The sequence below is a fragment of the Sus scrofa genome, chromosome 13 (assembly GCF_000003025.6).
Source record: "Sus scrofa isolate TJ Tabasco breed Duroc chromosome 13, Sscrofa11.1, whole genome shotgun sequence".
In the NCBI taxonomy this organism is placed as follows: Eukaryota; Metazoa; Chordata; class Mammalia; order Artiodactyla; family Suidae; genus Sus; species Sus scrofa.
Window position 1 is genome coordinate 44,603,478 of NC_010455.5, and position 7,948 is coordinate 44,611,425.

Sequence of the window (7,948 nt, forward strand, 5' to 3'; positions counted from 1 at the left end):
TTCAGAAGAAAAATGAGATACGAGGGAAGGGTATTAACACGTAATGAACACCTCAGCTCATTTAATCCTCACAATCATCCTATGAGGGAGAGTTCTTTTCCCTATTCAAAAAATGATATCAGGGAGCCCTTACAAGGGTGAGTAAAATATCTAAGGTCACATAAGAGGCAGAGCTGGGCTTCACATCCAGATTGGCTTTATCCTATTGGTCTTATTCTTGCTCCTCTGCAACCCATTCCATCTCTTGACCCTAGCTGTAGTGATGTCCAGCATCATCATGTTCCCTGAACACTTCTGCCCTGTCCCAGCTCTGAGAGTTGGCTTATGTTTGCTGTCTGGACTCACCTTTCCTTCCACTCATTCACCTTGAAATCCAACCTATCTTTTCGGGCCCTGCTCAAATGCCATCTGTTCTCTTTAGCCCCTAGTATTGTCCTTGGATTTAACTCCTTCCTCTGCTCTGCTTAAGATTCACTACCTTACTTCTAGTGCTTTCTTCTCTACTGTATGCCTCCCACATAAGGGTGGGATCTCTTTGAATTTGGGAATTGCACAGGCTCATCTGTGTGTTTCCACCATATCTGGCACAACACAGTGGAGTCATAACACAAGCAGGTCCAGCTTGTAGGATCTCAACCGTGCTTGTTTGCAATGCTACCATTACACTCATTATTTTAAATATGTTTGAAAGTAAGGCAGCCACAGTCAATGTGTGTTGGCCTAAACCTATGGAAAAAAATGTATGGATAACTCTAAGGTGTTTCTACTAGTGACAAGAGGTGAAACACACTAATCTAAGTGTCAGGCAAATAGGTGGTGTTTCTATATTAACATACGCAAGGAAAGAAATTTAAGTATTAATTATTAATTGGAGTAATACTGAATAAAGAGGATTTAGGTAAGCTGATACAGGGCTATAAACACAAAAGTCACAAAAGTATGACATGCATTGAGTGAATCTGGAGCATCTTTTTTGTCCAAACAGACGAGGCATTCAATAGACATTTACTAAATCGTGGAGTTGATTTGAATTGAAATAAATCATAAATGTATGACTTTGAAATTCAACAGATCAGGAAAAGAAAATCTCTATCTAGCCCCAAAATTGTTTCCCATAATTTGGTACAAAAATAGAAATATTTCTTGAATGCTAAAGATAGCACAAGTAATTGAAGGTGGACTGAAGGGTGACAAATGATTTGATTGGAAAGGAAAATTCATCTTGTCACTTATTACCTGCAATCCAAATTTATGCAAGACCAGCCAGGAGGCAATTTTCATTTTATCCAGGATAAACCAGAGCTTAAGCTACCAAAGCTTGTCATCTTGAATATCTCAAACAGTCATTCAAATGGTTGGTGTCCTCTTATTTAGAATGCTTGCTGTTATAGTAATTGACAGATGCCTTGATTTTTCCAAAATATTTCACAGCGCAATCTCATTATAACAGGATTTGCTGTAGAATGACACTTCACAAAAGACACTAGTTACTGAGTTACAAAGATTAATGTATCTTCTTGTAAGGCAGACAGTCTTGGTGGTCCTACACCATGAACATCCTGACTTCCTAGAACAGTCTTATGGTGACTTAGTTGTGCTTGATTTCCTTCATCCTTCTGCTATCTATTTCTTTTAACTGATATTTCAACAATGTAAGATCACACTCTAGCCACGTCAACCTGGCTCATTCTACCTCATGATGCTAATTCTCCATTGGCCCTTCATATACATTTCCATCCTTCTCCACTTGGCTTTGTGCCCCAAGAGGCTGATCTCCATGGACCGGACCATCTAGGATCTCCTGCTCTTTGGCTTCTGGCTGGATGTCATTAATTATGGGGCACTGGGAAAGTTGAAAAGGAGGAGAAGAGTGATTGGGATCTCTATTTCTGCCAGCTCTTGATCCAGGTGTGGTTGTTTTTTATGCCACAGTTTCTGTTGAACATCTTTCTTTCAAATATAGCAACCAACTCTTCCCTTTCCTTATGCCTTCATACCTAGATGTGGTAGGGGGACCATCATTAAGCTTTATCCCATCCAGAATTCTGTAATCTCTCATTAAACTCTCCCCAATGCCCACACTTCACTGTGTCATCTGTTTCCTACTGTTTGATGAATGCCCAAATATTGGACTATCTCAATATAGTAGTACAATAAAACACTTATTTGTACAGTGTGGGTCTTTATATTTTCTCCTCAAAATAACCCATGATCTTCTCTGATTGCTTTTCCTATAGTCGAGGCCCTGACACTCTCTTCTATCATATCCTCCTGTTTGTTTTTCTCATAGCACCTATTGTAACCCAGAAGTATATTGATTAATTGCTATTCATCTTTTTGCAGTCTTCCTCTTCTACCAGAATGTAAGCTTGATGAAGAGAGGTATAGTATAGTCTTGTAAATGGCTCTGTAGTAATTGATCCATGGTATGCATAAAATAAAAGAATGGGGAGTTACTTCTGTGACAGAGCAGATTAAGGATCCAGGGCTGTCACTGCAGCAGCTTGGGTTGCTGCTGTGATGCAGGTTTGAACCCTGGCCTGGGAACTTCCACATGTCACATGTGTGACCAAAAAGCAAACAAAACAAAACAAAGTAAAAAGAATATTTATCTGGGGAGGCAGCCTGTAACAGAACCCAGTTTGCAGCCAGGAGTCAAGCACATGGTCATGACTCAGTGCTTAGGAGCCATGCAGTTCCTGCTCTCAAGCTCAGCAGGCAGAATACAACAAAATATTGTGGGGCCCTCTGAATTCTAGGTGCAGTTTTAAGTCTGCATCACCCTATCTGTTGTTAGATATTACAGGTGAAAAGGCAGTAGGAGATTCCTCCATGCTAGAAATGCTGTATCTAGCTTTGGCACCTGAAATTGAAAGTCAGGCTAGTAGCCTTTAAACTACATTTGGCTTAGAAAAAAGGTTTAAGGGATGTTCTAACTCTAGAAACAGTAAATGAGATAGGTCTGTGGGATTTCAAAGGGAGAATTGGTTACAGCATCTGTGACCAGCTTGGGTGCTCAGAGAACTTACTACCATTCTTTAATGGGTAGATGAAAAATGATTGATTAAATGGTTTAAAATGATTGTCATGCTTCTAAGATGTTGTGACCAGGTGGTACTCAAAGGTTTTATACATGAAGAAATGGCATCCATATTCTGGTCTGATGTGGGATCTTTTCCACTGTGACAACAGGAGAATTTTCTCTCCTACCAAAGAAGTATCAAGGATCCCACATGGCTGTTGCTCCATTTTTGTTTTTTTGGTTTTTTTTTTTTTTTGTCTTTTTGCCTTTTCTAGGGCTGCACCCGAGGCATATGGAGGTTCCCAGGCCAGGGGTCCAATCGGAGCTGTAGCTGCTGGCCTACGCCAGAGCCACAGCAATGCCAGATCCGAGCCACATCTGTGACCCACACCACAACTCACGGCAACACCAGATCCTTAACCCACTGAGCAAGGCCAGGGATCAAGCCTGCAACCTCATGGTTCCTAGTTGGATTCGTTAACCAGCCATGAAGGGAACTCCTGTTGCTTCATTTTTAATGACTTTATCAATCTTAGGAAACCCCTTCAATGTCACCCCCCATCCCTGCTTGAATTATTTTTAAACTCAAATTGTTATTGCAACTACTGTAGAGTCACTCGCTATGTGTAAGAAATAATACAGACATATATTACGCAATCGTCCTGGTGGTAATATTTTGCAATACTGCAAGATTTTACCCCAACCAAGATGTTGATATTGATACAATCCATTGAACTTATTCAGAGTTTCTTCAATTATCTTGTACTTGTAGGTGTGTGTTTAGTGCTACATCCATGTTCAGTTTTAAATAATAATTTAAGCTAAAATGGACACAGTGGAAAGACAGAATCTGTTTGGAAGCATAAGGAAGTTTCTCTGTGCTGTTTTGGCACAACAATGAACACACAGAAGGACATTCAACCCCAAAATAGCAGCCAATGATATGTTTCTGTGGAGAATGTCATATAGAAAATGAAATAAAATAAAGGGATGCCATCTCATGCAGAGAATGTGGATACAGAATAATGTATAAGAAAAGGACTAAAAGATTGGTGAGTTTTGATGCTCAAAGAAACATGAAATTCAGAGGAATATCTTCATTTGGATTTGGATTTGCTGTTAATATTGTATAGATTTTGAGTTGTGTGCTTTATGAATACAGCTATATATCATGATTTAATTTTTTAAAAACATTATATTTAGTGATCTATTAATAGTTTACATAAAGATTTTTTGGTTCAACTAAAAGATAAGTTCAGCTAACCAAAACAAGAAACAAAAAATAATCGGGAGAGGATGGTCCAAAAGCAGAACATAGAAGCAGAGTACAAAGAGCACCCAGAGAGATCCCCCAAACTCCAAAGCCATGCAAAAATGAAAGGGCAACGATTACTTGCTAATGGACAAAAGGTGATCTGCAGAATGCAAAAGAAAGCAAACTCTGTTTTCAATTTAAGTGATCAAGACTTTATCATAGGTCTAGTGAATTTACCACACAGAGATTCCATAATATCAATAGAAAGCCTATTGTGAAGGTCAGGATAAAGCAAATGAGGACTTTAGTCCACTGAGTTTCTCAGAAACAAGATAATTCAAGTTCTTCCTTCAGGGATCCCTTGAGAATCAGCCTAATCAGTCTAAAGGCTTTAGAAATGCTACCCATTGTGCTTACACTCCTTTCTGCAGGACTCTTAGGGCTGAACCATGTCTTCCTTAATAAAAGTGATTAGCACTTAGCAGCATTCAGCAGGAGGTCCCTTGTCTCTTGCAGGGCCTTCAGAGCATCATAGATGGGAATGCCTACCAAAACTTTCCGGGAAATGCCAAGTAAAATCTGAATCTAGTACATTAGCCATAATGAAAGCTTAATGGGCCCTTAGGGAAGGGGTGGGGTGCAGGGATACAACTAAAAATTGTGAATGAAGATAGAAATTGGGATAATGCTATTAATGAGATTTGTATCCCTAATAAGACTGTTTTTTTTTTCTCCTTGAATCACAGTTTCTAGGCATTCTAATTTCTACAACAAAATACATTTTTGTAAGGATTAGCTTTTAAATTATGGCAAAGTATGGTAGGTTTTAAATTGTTAGGAGGAATGGATTCTCTATGTCATTGGGTCTATTTTAAAAATGACTTACTTACCACCCTCCTTCTTTCTTTCATAGAGGAGAGAATAGAATAGCTTAGAAATTGCCCATAAAGGAAGATGAATTGATATTCTACCCATCATATAACATCAACTTATGCTTTTCCAAGAATGGAGACCATTTAAATTTTTATAATTCCCTTTGGTTTGTTGATCTTAAAAGCTTATCAATTTTCTTGCTCAGCATGAATTTTCATCACTTCCAACTTCAGAAAAGTTTCATACAAGAATAATATTCAAACACTGAGAATTCAGTAAGATGTCCCCCAACTCCCAAACTCCCTCAAATTAAATAGTTTAACTTTCATACTAACAAGTAACTTGAGCATATCAGAAGAAAGAATGGAACTCCACTCATTGTGACATGTTGCTACTTAATTAGATTCAGTGAGTGAGTTGGATAAATGAAATATAAACCTCTATTTTACATAATTAGAATTATTTTTTAACCACTGTGGCTTCATACCACCAGTTCTCCCATGTTTTTCTCCCTATTGGGGTTGATGTTAAATAGTATGAAATGATATAAAATTTAAGAATTATCTGATTATTGTAGTTAAAAGAGACAGTTAAAGTAAATGAAAACATCCAGGAGATGATATATAGCTGGACTATTATCTATATGATCAAATCAAACTCAGTTACCTCCATATAAAGAATGTGCAAGAATGTTCATAATACCTTCTAATAATAGCCCAAACTATAAACAAATGTCCATAAACAGAGGAATGAATAAAAAACTGTGCATATCCATACAATAAAATAATATTTACTAATAACAAAGAGTTAACTACAAATAAATACAACTGCTTAGACAAACCTCAAAAATGTTTTGCTACACAAAATAATCCAGACACAATATATACTTTATGGTTCCATGTATATGAAGCTCAAGAACAGCCAAGATAGTCCATGGTGATAGTAATCAGAACCAGGCTCCCTGCTTGGGTTGTAGATACCACCTGGCAGGAGAATTTGAGAGTTGCCTCCTTGCACCAGGGCATTGGAAGGATGGCAAAATAGCTTCCCACTTGGCCTCACCTCCACCACTTGAGTGGGGGAATCAGAATGTCTCTTGCTTGTCCTGGGACAGGGTGGGCTTGGGGAGGGTGCATTTATTGATTTTTGGTTGGCATTGGATGAACATTAGCAAAAAGGTTTGCTGTTGTTAGTCTATTCTTTTCCCCCTCTTCTCGTATAGGGAGAAGAGGCTTTTCTTGAAGCTTCTTTGTCTGAACTCTTTGGTAGTACAGAGCTGAATCCTTCTGCATAGATAAGAGGCAATAAGGAAGTATAGGGAACTAACTGCTGTGTCATTCCCCAATTTTCAAGGTTCCTAAGCAGTCTGCCTCCTTCTTTCCACTCTTTAGAGTCTTCTTATGCTATTTATTACACTATGTCCAGGGATTTTTAGTTTTAAGAAGGAGAGCCCAGATCGAGTGGGGCTATTCCATCTTCCCCTAAACTAGAAATTCTCTGTTTTAATATCAACATTTAATAGGATAAGCCCTATTAGAATGTACATGACAATTAGATCAGAGCTGCTGCAGTGCACAACCCCAGGGAATGTCTATCATGGTCTATATGAGTGGCCCCCTGAAAATTGTGCAGTACACAGCCTGAGCAACTGTACACAGTAACTCTGCACTAAAGCAAAGGGCTTGGTTTTGTTCATGGCTGTGTTTCGAAGGCCTTGGACAGTGTCTGTTACAAAATAGGTTCTTAATTATGTTTGTTAAATGAATGTTGAATATATGCCCTTATAATTTTGCTTGGATCCATGTTTATGAAAAAGATGCTTTGGAGGTGGTCTTTTATACCATCTACAATATAATATACTCCTCATCTTGATACTTTTATGCAGATGAGAAAAGTTTTTTCCCCATCATCTTTTTTCTCTATTTTCCTTTTTTTTTTCCACAGAAAAGATGAAGTCTTCCATAAATTTTTAGACCAGCAGCTCCTATCACTCTTTATCACTGAGCTCCTGTTTTTTTTTAAAAAAAACATCACATTTTACTTGCCATCATACAAATATTTATTTATTTTGCGTGTCTCTCTCCATTGGACTATAAGTTCCATGACTGCAAGAATTTTGTTTTGTTCACATCCTGGCTTATAATAGGTTCTCAATAAATATTGGTAGGAAGAAATACAGGTGGACAGAATACAACTCACAGGCATCAGAAAATCTGGTACCAGGGGTGGAGCTGGAGGCTGGCCTGTAGTTTGTGTACCTGATTCACATAAGCAACCAGAATAGAGGAGGTTCTCAGTTACATGGGTTGACTGTTTCCAAATATTTATTTGTGGACAATAAAATATTTGTAAAATATATACCCACCAAAATAAAAAACTTTTGCAGTGGAATGGATACAGAAGATATATATATAAAAATTCAGCCATGAGAAAGAAGGAAATTTGCCATTTGTGACAATATGGTTGAATCTTCACAGCATTATGCTGAATTAAATAAGCCAGAGAGAGAAAGACAAAGACTGCCTGGTATCCCTCATATATGGAAATGTTTTTCCTTTTTAAGTCAAACTCACAGAAAATCAGAGGTAAAAAGTGGTTGCCAGGGCCTTGGTGTAGGGAAGATAGAGTTTGTTAAAAGGGTGCCAACTTTCACTCTAAGATGAATAAGGTCTAAGGATCTATAGTGACTAGAGTTTTGATAACACTGTATTGCACAATTGAAATTAGTTAAGAGAATGGAATTAAGTGGTCTCAACTAACCAAAGTAATAAATAAATAAATAAGGTAGGAAGGTGATG

General features: G+C 37.9%; 1 pseudogene; it reads left to right on the forward strand.

Moving 5' to 3' along the window:
- LOC110256259 lies at positions 3,453-7,705 on the forward strand (annotated as a pseudogene).